A 14,232-nucleotide genomic window follows, 5' to 3' on the forward strand; every position below is an offset into this window, starting at 1 on the left:
TTCCAATTTATAGATTCTAGATTACTTTTTATTTTATATATTCAAGCCTCTTTGAAGAATTAAAATATTGAACTTTTGCATATTAAACTTTTATTCCCTTTATGTGAGCACATTTTTCTTTCTGAATATAATTTTAGATACATATATGAAATACAAACCATAGTTATTAATATGAAGATCATCATTATTATAACTAGCAAATTTGAACAGTCATGTAACATATGGCAGATATTGTCCTGATGACTTTAAAATTTTTTACAAAATATCATATGAATTATCATCACCTGTTGTAGCAGCTTACCTGAGGTCACTTAGCCAGTAAATACCACAGCTGTGATGTGAAACAGGTTCTCGTGTTACAACTGTCATGATTTTAAGCACTATGGAATTTTCTATTATAAAACTAACATCTCTGATAATTTACATTTTTCCTTCTTGGGTTTCTTTGATTAACTTCAGTTTGACTTCACCTTGAATTTCAGAAGTTCAGATGGTAGAGTTTTTTAATACTGTAAATCAAACATTTTCTACGGGCTGAGAATCAAACTTTCCTTTTCACCAACTCTATCCTTCTCACAAGAGAAGCCCAAGAGCCCTTGAAGATTTGGGTCAAACTGTGGTTTACATCAAACATTTCCTATGTGGTTTAAAGTGTTCACAAGATGAAAATTGATCAACCATCCCAAGAGGTTTTAGTTCTGGGAGACAGAGACATCTCCAATCACATAACTTACGTCTCCATAAATAATGGAGTGGGGGGCGTGTCGTGGTATGCGGAAAAAGTAACAGAACTGCGTACTTATTTCTGAGAAGAGGAGTTATTCAATCTGTAAGAGAAAGTAGGAGCTTTTAAATGCTTTGTACTCAAGCCAGAGTTCTTATATTGCCTTAATTATTTATGAATTACTGGATCTTCTTCATACTCCTTTTATACTTTTGTAAATCATAGCCCATGTAGTCATCTTTTAATTCCTTTATTATATATGCATACATATTTATACTGCTCAAATTTCCTTGAGCTTTGTTTTAAAGAACATTAATAACATTGCAAATTATTCCCACATCCCCAAGACATGTCCTTAGCATTAAGAATCTTGAATTTATGTGAAGAAAGAAAAGGGTGCCCAATGCTGTTACATGAGCAGGTGGATTCTTTAGTGGACCCTGGGTTCTTCTGTTTCTTTCTCTCCAAGGGAAAAAATGGTGTGGTCATCAAAACTTTCTAATATTAGTGATGCCTAGGAAGTATTAAGCTGCAGTTAGTCAAATAAGTGCTATTTTCAGAACATTGAGCATTCCTTTTTGGTAGTTTTATATCTGTCTTTTGAAAAGACAGCCTTTAAAAAACTATTTGTAAGTCATTGAGTAATGTATCCATCAGTATTTACTAGAGAAACAGATATGGCACACGATATATAAATATATAACAATTTACAAGATTGGCTTACAATGGCCATCCGCATAGTCGGATGAGGAGGAGTGCAGAGGGTCTGTCTGCACATTAGAGGCCGAAGGATTCAAATGTCTGGAGCTCACCGCAGTGTCCTGTGCGAGTCCATATAAGGAGGACGATAGATCTGCGATGGAAAGCTGAAGAGTCTAAGCCGGAAGGAAGGCTGAAGGATCCACACCGGAAGAAGAAGAGTCTGTGCTGCAAGGCAGAAGATGACGCCCAAGGTGAAGACAGGAGCTCCTCCAAAGGAACAGAAGCAGCCGAGTCCATTCTCATTTTCCCTTTATGACACTCACGCCACCCCACACCCTGGGGAGTGGAATTGCTGAGCCAGTTTAGCTAAGCTTCTCCTAACCAAACTTCTCAAGTTGACACAATCACTCAATCATCACAGCCCACCCCTTGTCAACTTGGCAACTGGACACTTTTAATCAGTCTCCAGATACAAAGACAAGCTCATAATTATGCCTAACATGTTATAACTATCCCATGTACAAACGGAAACACACTAATTTCCTCTCCAGAATAGAAAGCAAGTTTTCTTTGGATGATGCTTATTCTTAACATTTCATAACTTGAACATAATTGCACAGGTTTAACAATACTTAAGAACCAGTATTAGGAGAGAACTATTGCAGTCTTGTTTTCTGCAGCTGATTGGGTTTTAGGTGGTATTTAGAACTATCTTTTTCTACAACCCATTTTGTATTTCCTTGGCCTTCAATGAGCACCTCAGCAGGTCTTTGTTCTTTCCCTGGTGGAGTGTCCCATACCTTCATTCCTGAAGGGGCTGGACCATTTGTCATTCTTCCTAGATTAGGTTGTTGTAGATTTCCATTTACTTAAAAACAGGGCAAGGTAATACTAGGAGGTGCCCTAAGGGATCTCCTGTACTCCAAATATATCCTTCTTTCCCTCCATTGTAGAGTAATAGTCCAATTTTCCTCTTGAGGAATGAGGTGATCAGAATAATCAGGGGGAAGTCTTAGCTTCCAGTTCAAAGGTATCATTCTTGTGCTTCCTGGTATAAGCCTTTCCCCTTCTGGAACTAAGACTTCTAAGCCAGTGGAACATAAAGTTGTGGGAACAGGAAGCAAAAATTTTGTTAGTGAATCACTGAAGGTTATCGTGAGTGGTACCATTTCCACTTCCATGCCTTGATTCCTGGACCTGTGAGTCCTGGCTGTGGGAGACACAGTACCATATAGTGGATGCTGATTCAAAGCATAAACACTCTTTTGAAGAACCTTGCTCCGTCCATGCAAGCTATTTACACCTATCTGGCACTGTAACTGTGTCTTCAAATACCATTGCACCTTTTTATCAAACCAGCCACTTCTGGATAATGAAGAACATGGTAAGACCAATTAATTCCAGGAGCATGAGCCCATTCCCTCACTTCTTTGGCTGTAAAATGTGTTCCTTGTTCAGAGCCAATGCTATGTGGAATTTCATGATGGTGGTTAAGGCATTCTGAGAGTCCATGGATGGTAATTTTGGCAGAAGTATTACATGCAAGGAAGGCAAATCCATATCCAAAATAAGTGTCCATGCCAGTGAGGATAAAGCACCATTCCTTCCATGATAGAAGTGGTCTGATATAATCAACTTGCCACCAGGTCACACGTTGATCACTCCAGGGAATGGTGCCATATAAAGGAATAGGTGTCTATCTTTCCTGCTGGCATATTGGGCATTCAGCAGCAACTGTAGCCAGATCAGCCTTGGTGAGTGGGAATCCATGTTGCTGAGCCCATGTATAACCTCCATCCTTGCCACCATGGTCACTCTGTTCATGAGTCCATTGGACAATGACAGGGGTGGCTGAAAATGGAGGTTGGCCACTATCCACAGAACGGGTCATCTTAGTCACTTGATTTTTAAAGTCCTCCTCTGCTGAGGCCAACTTTTGGTGAGCATTTACATGAGAAACAAATATTTTTACATCCTTTGCCCATATCAAGAAGTCTATTCACATATCTCTTCCCCAAATATCTTTGTCATCAATTTTCCAGTTATATTCCTTCTAAATCCCTGATCATCTGGCTACACCATTGGCTACAGCCTAATGAATCAGGATACAGTTGCACATTTGACCATTTCTTCTTCCAGGCAAAATGTACTACCAGGTGCACTGCCCGAAGTTCTGACCACTGTGAGGATTTTCCTTCACCACTGTCCTTCAAGGATATCCCAGAAAGGGGCTGTACTGCTGCAGCTGTCCGCTTGCAGGTAGTGCCTGCATATGTGCAGAGCCATTCATAAACCAAGCCCTAGCCTTCTCTTCCTTGGACAGCTGATCATATGGTACACCACATGAGGTCACTGGTGAATGCTGAGAAACAGAAGGTGATATAGCATAGGAGCCATAGGCATCTGGGCAACTTCCTTGTGAAATTTACTTGTAGCTTCTGGACCTGCTCTGGCTCAATCATGAGTATACCATTTCAATTTAATGATAGATTGTTGCTGTGCATGTCCAACCTTACAACTAAGTGGATCAGATAATACCCAGCTCATGATAGGCAACTCAGGTCTCATAGTGACCTGGAGTCACATGCTCAAGGGTTCAGTTTCCAGTAAGGCCCAGTAGCAGGCCAAGAGCTGTTTTTCAAAGGGTAGTAGTTGTCTGCTGAAGATGGCAGAGCCTTGCTCTAAAATCCTAAAGGTGTCTGTTGCGATTCACCTATGGGGGCCTGCCAGAGACTCCAAACAGCCTCTTTACCTGCCACTGACACTTCAAGTACCATTGCATCTTCTGGATCATACGGCCCCAGTGGCAGAGAACCCTGAACAGCAGCCTGGACCTATTGCAAAACTTTTCCTTGTTCTGGGCCCCACAAACTAGCAGCTTTCTGAGTAACTTGGTAAATGGGCTAGAGTAAAACACCCAAGTGAAGAATGTTTTGCCTCCCAAATCCTAATAGACCCATTAGTTGTTGTGCCACTGTTTTGGTTGTAGGGGGAGCCAGATGCAACAACTTATCTTTTACCTCAGAAGGGATATTTCTACATGCTACACACCACTGGACTCCTAGAAAGTTCACTGAGGTAGAAGGACCTTGAATTTTCATTGGATTTATTTCCCATCCTCTGGCTCTCAAATGCTTTCCTGATGTTGATTTCCTATGTTTTCCAGAGTCAGGAAAAAGGAAAATTATTGAGTGTTACTCAGATTGCATGTAAATATGTTGATAACATTATTTCTTGAAACTTGAAAATATTATCTGCAAATCCAAAGATGAGATAAATGACATATACTATACAATGCAGGTTAGCTCCTTCTTTATTTTTCTTCTGGAAGTTATCGGTGTTATTCTTCAGCAAGTCCACCTCTCTGTATCATCCACTATTTCCCAGATGTCCTCAAATGCTTCTGAAAATTTCTGGGAAACAAAGACTTTTTTCATTTTTGAGGAAGAAGTGTAAGTCAGAAGCTGAGTACAGATGGGCCCAGTTGATCCTCAGGATCCTCAAAGGACTGTCCCATATCTGATGCTATGCTTTTTGTCCCTTGCACATGTTTCTCTCCCGGACAACAATCTGAGGAGGAAAGGGACAATTTGTCTGCTGATACCATCTCCAGGCAGCATTGGATGTACCCTGGCCTTGGAAAAGGTCTCAAACTGCATTCGTTTGTGGCAAAGGTGAATTATCATCTTCCTGTGTCAAGTTGTTCTTACCTTTTGATAGCACAGTGGACGATAGGTTCTTAGAACATTTATCATGACACTTAACCCATTCTGAAAGAAAACTCGTATACCCTTAGTGAGAGCTTCTGTTACCAACTAATCCAATATTCATCTTAGCCTTAGTGCAACCTCTAACGTCCAATTTAAATAATCAATTTTTCTTAATCATTCCATTCGACAATGACTGGAAATGACTCCAAGGAATAAAAGAGTGTGATGATCAAAAGAGAGCTTTTTTGTTTTAGATTTGAACATCTTTTTTTCTCATGCTCACTATCGATACTTTGCTAGTAGAAATTGTAATGAAACGTGCATCAGTATGTATTACCCATTGAATTTGTTGATTAAGTCTAAGCTTCTTTACAGGACTGGTAAATATTTATTAAAATAAAAAGTACCATAAAGAAAATTGGAATGTAAAAAGCAATTTACAAATGTAGCTTATTACTCGTGATTATTTTATTAAGTAAACTGACTCTGAATGGACACATAACATGATTATGCTTTCTTTGCTGTAAATGGGTCAAGGAATGAAAAACTAACTTACAGTATTAGAAAGTAGAGTTTAGGAAATTAACTAAAGAGCCTTCCAACAAGCCCAACAAATCTTCACTGATAGAGAAACAAACAATGCGGGCCTGGATGATCTCCTTGTGATGAGATATGAATTACTTTAGTTTTTTATTCTTTATCGATCAGAAACCTTGACTAACGGAATAGTGCTTCATTGCGGTGCTCTGTAGAGCAAACCACAGCCACACCAGCAAAGATCTGAGGACTAATTCATGATTAAAGTGATTCTAATCCTTTCATAAAACTAAGGCCTTTATTCATTCAATTGATCCTTATGCAATCATTGTGTTTTTGGTCAAAGATTATTAAGATTTGAATACAGTTCTTTTAGTGTTTAGCAAAAAGTCCTACATGGAGAGATATAACTTATATGGTTAAGGGGTTTGACTATAGAGCGTATTTGATGTAGTAAATACTCATGAACCTGAAATCTCCTCACCTTGGTCTCTATTTCTACATCTCACACAGGCCTGGCCTATACTTTCCTAGGTGTACTCGTAGCTGCTGGGCCCACACATTCACATGATGAGCCCTGAGGCAAACAAAACAACTCCTTTTCAAATACTGATGAACCTCCTGAGAGAGCTACTGTCTTCTCTGCTTCTCAGGAGCTTCATTGTCACTCACAGGGATGCCCTCAGCTTAATAGTCATCAACTTCCTGTTCTATTTTTATAGTGGGAAGACAGGAGTAGATGTACCCCCTGAGGCATTTGGGAAGTATAACTGTGTTTTTAAACTTAGTTTCTTATAGAAGATGCCATTTTGTTTTTTACAAAAGTAATGAATCAAAGTAAAATTTAAGGTAAAACTGGAGTCATTATTCCTGGTAATTAAAATTATTTTCCAGCTGGATATGGCACAGCTCTAACACCAGCACTCTGGGAGGCTGAGGCAGGAGGACAGCAAATTCAAGGCCCAGCTGAGCAGTTTATCAATTGAGCAGAACACCATCTCAAAAAAAAAAAAATAATAATAGTAAAAAGGCTGGTGGTGTAGTTCAATCCTCTTCACCAAAATCTTTCTCAGTATGATCTGCAGAATAATCATATATATGTTTTATGATTCACCATTGATGTACATATTTATTTATAACAGGGTTTGCTTTGTCACCATTTGCACAGTGAAACCCAAATGTCACTTTTATTTTCTAACCCTGTTAATCACATAAATTCTTGTTTGGCCTTGTTAACTCCAGGAGGTGATATTAGAAGCTGGGGAAAAAGTTTTCCTTTTTTGTTATAAATTTTTTTTATCTCATTTTAGGTAATTATTTATGAAGTTAAACTCTAAAGAGAGAGGAGCATGTAGTCTGAAGGCTTTATATAATAGATTTTATCCAGGTAAAATATTTCAGACCCCCAGCTTTAAGTTGCATTGCATTACTGTTTGAGGTGATAGGTGTCCCTTGAGTGAGGTGTATGTTAGCTACAGGTAGTAGAAATCCAGGAGGAGGGTGGGCTCCAACAGAGTGTTGGGTTTTTATTTGGACCGAATCTCGGGACAAAATAGATGTCACCAAGGATCATGCAAGTTATTCACATTAATCATATCAGTTGGATGGACCAACATAAAATTAATCTGTGACTCAAAGATCATAATTGAGTGTTTATTTTAATTTTCAGCAATTTAATGTGCCAAGATAACAGAACATGGCCCTGTATAACATGTGTCTTTTATTAATGATTTTTCTTTCATTCTTGGATTGATGAAATAGTTGTGAGGATGTATTAGTTTGGGGTTCTTTAGAGTAGCAGAACCAGCAGGAGAATATATATATATATATATATATATATATATATATATATATATGTGCATGTATTACTGTGTGATGAGATTTAGTACAATAATCAGCTCATGCAATTATTAAGACTAACAGCCCCCAAATCTGCTTTCAGCAAACTGGCAACTCAGGAGAGCCAATGGAATATTTCCAGTTTGAGTCTGAATATCTGAGAATCAAGAGAGCTCATCAATGAAGTTGTAACCCAAGATCAAAGGAGAAGACAATGTCTCAGCTTAAAGAGAGTGAAAACTAATGTTTTCTTTCTCTACCCAAGCCTTCAAGGGACTGGATAAGGTCAACTCACACTTGAAAGTGTAATCTAATGCATTCAGCCTATGGATTCAAGAGTTGGTCTTATCCACAATCATCTTTTTCTGAGTAATATTTAACCAAGTACTGTGTACTTGTGGCCTGGTTAAGACAACATGTATAATTACTCATCAAGCAGGAGGTAGGCACAGTCAAGGTTAAGGCCTTTTGTAATGGTTTATTTAGTTTTTTTCCAGATTACTTCTCCATTGAAAATCCTTACACATTGCTAGGGAAAATTATTTGTCTCTGATTAATTCAATTCACTACACATTTATTGGGCTCCTACACTTACAAAATATGATGCTAAACTGTAGGGGAAACTGAGTGGGGTAAAAGCCTTACCATAATATAATTTGGTTTTGAAAAACAGATGCATCCTAGTTGTAGTGGAAAGCAGAATATAAGTGATATAATAGGTGTAAGCTATTTCCAAAGGAATAGAAGAGGGTAAAGAAATGACCTTTACTGAGCTAAGGACTATATCAAGGAGAAGTCTGAATTTTCCTGAAATACGAAGAATAAAAAGGAAGGTTTGAAATTGGTTTATTTCTTATTATTATATAGAATCACTCATTGTGACTTTGAAGCAAATTTCTTTCTGCAGGCCAAAATATTTACAGAATGAGTGAACGTGAACCATAAGTCCTCAGGCAGAATTCCCACTGAAACCTTTCAGAATGCCTGAAATATCTCAATTGAACCCCAAGGAATTTTCTGATCCATGGTTAGGCTATTTCTCATCTTCTCTCACAGTTCTAACCTTAAAGATATGGTCATTCAGAGGGTGATGTACTTGCTAAATGCCACTGAGTAGAAAAGGAAGATAGATTCATGAGGAGTATCAAATGAGGAGTTTGAGGAAGACAATTGCTAAGATTATTTGAACACTGTAATTTCATTCTTGATTCCATAGAATAACAAACCATTTGAACATTGCCTGCCTTCTTAAATACCCACTTTCTCTTGTGCATCTCACTCTTACTATTGTGCTCTTTCTCCTACTAGCAACATTTGAGGCTATGTCAGTGAAGTAGTTGAGTTAATGCATCTGTAGTGATTGGGGTTGCAAGCTGGTGCTCCTAATTTTCAGTTTTAATCACCAGAAAATGCACAGCTGCTTGATGGAAAGTACTAGAGTTTAATATGAACATCTTCACGTCAACATTTCCGTTTTCCCTCATTGCCTCGTTTCCTGAACAAATACTCCACATTCTACAATGTTTAGTAGACAATAAATCAGAGATGTGGCTCATTTAACAGCCATATTGCAAAGGATTTATTCCCTCTGAGGCTTCAGAAGTTGTGCCAGTACTCACTCAATCTTCTATATTCACCCCTCAAAACATATGCTATGAAACAAACTGTCTGGGGGAAAAATAATATAGAGCATTTAAAAATCACTGATAAAGCAAAGACTCACTCCTCCAGCCAGATACTTTTCTCCTTTGCTTCAGAGCATGCATTCCTTTTCAGTAATATAAATCTATTTCCTTTGGTCTAAGAGATGATTTATTCTCTAGAACCCAATAAAATCCTGTTGGATTTTAAAATCTGGAGTTTTGTGAACTCCAAACAGAAATTTACACACCAGAACAGGCCAATGGTCCATCTCATGGATCATCCTGCTTCCTATTGGGTCTAATGATGGATGGCTTAGGAGAAAGCCATTAAACTCACCATGATGCCCTTAATTGAGAAATATAGTCAGGCCAACTGTATTTCTCCTTGACTTTGGTATCCAGTGAGTTTATTCCATGGTGCTCAAGGCATGATGACTATTTATCTCAATATTACTGCTACAGAGAGAGTTTTATTTTTTTACAAGAACACACTATTAAATTTCTCATAAGCATCTGATCCTTAATTGAATCTTATTAACTTCTGCTGATTAACAGCTCACTGTAGAGTGAAAAAGTAATCAGAGTCCACCTTTTAACTTTGCTTAAAACCTTTCAACCAAATGTAAATAAAATTGTGATACCTTTAATTACATGAATTTCTTAATGTAACAGTTGAAAAAAATGTGACCCACTAGAAGTGAACATATTAAAAAGTCTCTATAATTAGTTATAAAATGCATTATTTGGTTATTAAACTACAAGGAGAGAAAGTTCAATTCATGACTTGTGAATGTTTTAAGACCTTTCTGTATTATTTGCTTAAAGCTTTTAGGATCCCCATATTTCTTTACTAAGAGAAAATTCCTACTAAGTTAGGCTACATTAGTATGAAATGTGTTTAACAATATTCTGGGTTGGAAACTACTAGCAATGTGTTAACTGTTTTCAGGACAGTGTGAACAGTATACTTTATTTATTTACTTTTTTACAACAGAGGTTCAAACCAGTTCATGGAACTCTGTCTGGGAGTGTTAGGCTTTTGGTGGAAGGGCTATAAGTAAACAATCTGAGTCGCGGACGGACTCAACACATTGTCATCACCTGGAGAATGTTGAGCAATGCCAGTGAGGTCAAAATCTCAGCTTGAGAACCAGAGCTTCTCTGGGTTAACTGCTACTTGGGCTCTTTGGAAAGCAGGCATTTCTATGTGTTGGCAGACTAGGGGGAATGATATGTCAAAAGATTTCTCACTTCATTATTTTTTTAAAACGTAGTTTATTTATAGATATGCTTGGTTTAATGGAGAGAAGGGCTAGTTACAGCACTAATCCTTGAATGATTCTCTGTGTTTTGTTTTTACAAAGACAGCTTGAAGAGTCACCTATTGTCTTAGTCACTGTTCTCCTTGCTGAGACATAATTCTGAATATCCAGCATTCAGAGGAAGGAGAGGTTTGTTTTGGCTCGTATTTTAGTCCATCTTTAGCTAGCTCCGAGGCACGGTGACATCGCAGAATTGCATGGTGGAGGAGAGCTGAGAAGAGCTACTCATGGGATGGCGGCCGGGATGCAGAGAGGAAATGAACAGAGGAGAGAGAAAGAGGTAAACGCTTCCAGGTCACACCCTCAGTGACCCACGTTTTTGCCCAGATCCTACCTTCCGACAAGTCAGCTATAAACTCATCAATGGATTTATCCACTATTGCTTATCATATCCAGTTACCCACCAAATCCAGTCTTCCCATAATCCAGTCACCCACCAGAAGCACCACCTATGAGCCTATTAGGCAGTGGCGAAACATCTGGATATAAAGTTTAATGCTGACTTAGACTGAGAAGCCATAAATCAGTTCCAGGTAATAATCATACAAAAGCTTTTTTCTCTGAACAATAATACGTCAACAAAAAATTATTTATGTATATGACTAATGTGACTAAAATGAGGTTTATTTAGGTATCATAGAATGAACAGCTACAGCACGGGACTTCATACATACCCTTGAACTGATCACTTGGCCCAAGTAGTCACTGCTATGTGGAATAGGACAAATATCTATCCTCTATTAATGTCCATCATAAAGATGCTATAAAAGTATAGGAACTTTTAATGTATTTATATTACCATTCATAGTATTACAACTGTCATTACATTTTATAATTTGTAAAATATATGATAACGTATACAAGTTAATTATATAAATGGAGCTTATTCTAAAATTAAACTAAATTTTGAGAACCAGAGAAGACTGTAAGTAAGTTGTTAGAAAGAATTAGGGAGAGAGAGAGAATAAGAAAGAAATTTGATAATGTAGTCATGTGCTGCATGATGATTTTTCAGCTAATGATGAACAGCATATACTATAGTCTCATAAGACTATAATGAATTTGAAAAATTCTTATAACCTAGTTACACTGGACTTGTATTGGTTTCCCTGGTATAAGCAAACCTACTTCATCACCTGTCTTACAAAATATACCACATACAAGTACATGTCACACAAATTCCTTGAGGATGATAACGAATGATGCTGTGACTAGTTTCTATATTTACTATACTTTACCACATCAAGTGACTGACTTAGATGCTCTAGGTTGGTGTAAGTGGACGCCATGACATTCACACAACAACAAACTCCTTAGATCACAGCACTGTCATTAAGTGACATATAGCTGTAAAGTGTTGCTCTCATACTGCATGTTTTATTATTATCCACCTATGATTCAAAAATATCACAAAGTGTATATAATTATTGCTATGAATATTTTTCTCTACCTATTGAGACTTGTGAAAATGCCTTGAACATAATTTGCATTATCACAAGATAGTTCTAGACTAGCACAAAGGCCCAGCCATGTTCCTCCCCACATGAAAAGACATAGCAGACATAAATGATTGGTATTGGGGCTTCTCAGTACCATCAGGGTTACCATCATATTTTTACGGGGATACCATTTACTCCAAGCACATACATATGTGTATAGGTAGGCCGCTAGAGGCAAGCACATGGAAATTAATTTGTGCCTTGCTTAAACCTTTGGTTTGAAAAAACTATCACAAATAACCTTTGCTCCATGTACCTGAAGGAAAATATATAATTCGGCAAATGTACAAGCTAACGAGCAGCTACCAAACATTTGAAGTCAGCATGTGGTGTCATAATTTGTGAGAGGACACTCAGACTCATTGTGATATCCACTTACACAAAATCTATGTGCTTGAGAACAGAATCTGGAATAGAAGGCCTGCTGCTTGGTTTTTTCCTTGAACGTACTCACATCTCACATGGATACCTCTTCTGTTTTAGAAGGCAACTCCTTAGTTAATATTTTCATCGATCTTTTAAATATTTTGTTTAAATATTTCATGTTCAATTTCAGAAAACTTTACAAGAGCTCACCCATATAAAATTCTTTATCAAAAATAAAAAACTGTTTAAATTTTTGGTACATTACCTCTACTCTTTTTTTTTTTTTTTTTTAAACCGAGGATTGAACTTGGGTCCTTGCGCTTGTGTAGCAGGCAGCGAAACGACTGAACTAAATCCCCAGCCCTTAAATATTTGGTACATTACATTTCAAACAATGTTCTTGTAGGTGTCATTATTTCTTAAATCCATATTTAGCAAGCGTATTTGTTGAATTTCATGTCTGAATTTGCACCTATTAGAATATTAAACTATTGAATATTTTCCATGGGTTTATTCTATATTTTCATTTTTTCTTTTTCTGAATTATATGTTATATTTCTGTTATCACCATTGTTGCTTAACTTAATGCTATTTCTTTGATGTCTATTTTAAGATACTAACTCTTATCTATTTATGACACAAATATTTTTCCTTATTTTATAATCCTTACCTTAATAGAATCAAATCTGATTCTTAGAAATAAAATCTGTAATTCTTATCTTTTAAAATTTCATCTGTTTTTATGCTTATTAGTTCTTGAGTAGACTTGAGATTTGAAAAAATCGTATTTTTAGCTTTGTGAGAGGCCAGTTTATTGATTATGCCCAAAGCAAGCTGTGAGCAGTGCAAGCTATAAAGAGTTAACCCCACAATTGGTTCATTCTGACTGAAACTTATGTGACTCATAGAAGCACCTCATAAGCACTGTGGTAGCACACAGGTTAGGATGACTTTCCCACTAATGGCCACAGCAGAGACCAGAGAAATGGCCTGTGAAGCTGTGAGGGTCAGTATGAGATAACATAGTAGCTGAGGTCAGAGTAACTCACATCCAAATTCCATTTCCATGACTAAAACCTTCTAAACTAGAAGGTGGATGTTCTAATTCTAACCCTATATTTTGTCTGTTCTGTTCCCAATTTAAGAATGCTTTCTCTTTTCCTTTACAACCCTTACTTGCATTAGTATCCATAGTAACTGCAAGTCCTCCCATGTAGTTCCCCTTTAGCACATAGTTCCCCCTTAATACAATTAATCCAATTTTATTACCAATAAAAATCAATGGCTTGGACTGACCAGGACCTTTGCTGGTTGCTCAGCACTGGCTGTCCTGGCTCTCCACTTTTTTCTTTGATTCTGTTTTTGCCTCTTTCTTCAGCCCTGTGTCGTACACTGGGCAGGAGCCTGGAACCTACTGCTGAGGTTCCCAGGATAGTTTAATATTTAATTAGTAAATATTCAATTGTTAAACCCATATGAATCTGTGATGTAAGATGGTACTTCGAATTGTATTTATTTTTATTGCTGTTTTTCTTTTGTATATTATTGTTTTCCAAAAATTATTCTAGAGTCAATTTTTATAAGAGTAGCTTCCTAATCCAACAACCTTCTATCAAGTGGGAAAAATCTTCAATAAATAATTCATGAAAGGCCCATTCCGAGATAACTTATTTATCAGAAGCAGAAATACAATTGCAATTGCAATTCAATTGTTTTACTACTTATGCCTTGGCTTTATGTTTTTATTCATAGTTCTATTTCTACAGTCTTATCCTTTAAACCTGTATTCTGCATACTAAAAAGCACTACTTTAAGCACTAGTTATCTAACATTTTATAAAAGTGAAGTCTTTTTACAGAGAATATTAGATGTTATCCTTAAATAAAGATA

At 37.1% G+C, this 14,232-nt stretch overlaps 1 pseudogene; it reads right to left on the reverse strand.

Moving 5' to 3' along the window:
- Positions 1-2,082: 2,082 nt before the first annotated feature.
- Positions 2,083-11,766, reverse strand: LOC147822793 (uncharacterized; annotated as a pseudogene).
- Positions 11,767-14,232: the final 2,466 nt, after the last annotated feature.

The sequence above is a fragment of the Heterocephalus glaber genome, unplaced genomic scaffold, assembly GCF_053883595.1.
Source record: "Heterocephalus glaber isolate CG9 unplaced genomic scaffold, H.glaber_assembly_v1.0 deba00001608, whole genome shotgun sequence".
NCBI classification, from domain to species: Eukaryota; Metazoa; Chordata; class Mammalia; order Rodentia; family Bathyergidae; genus Heterocephalus; species Heterocephalus glaber.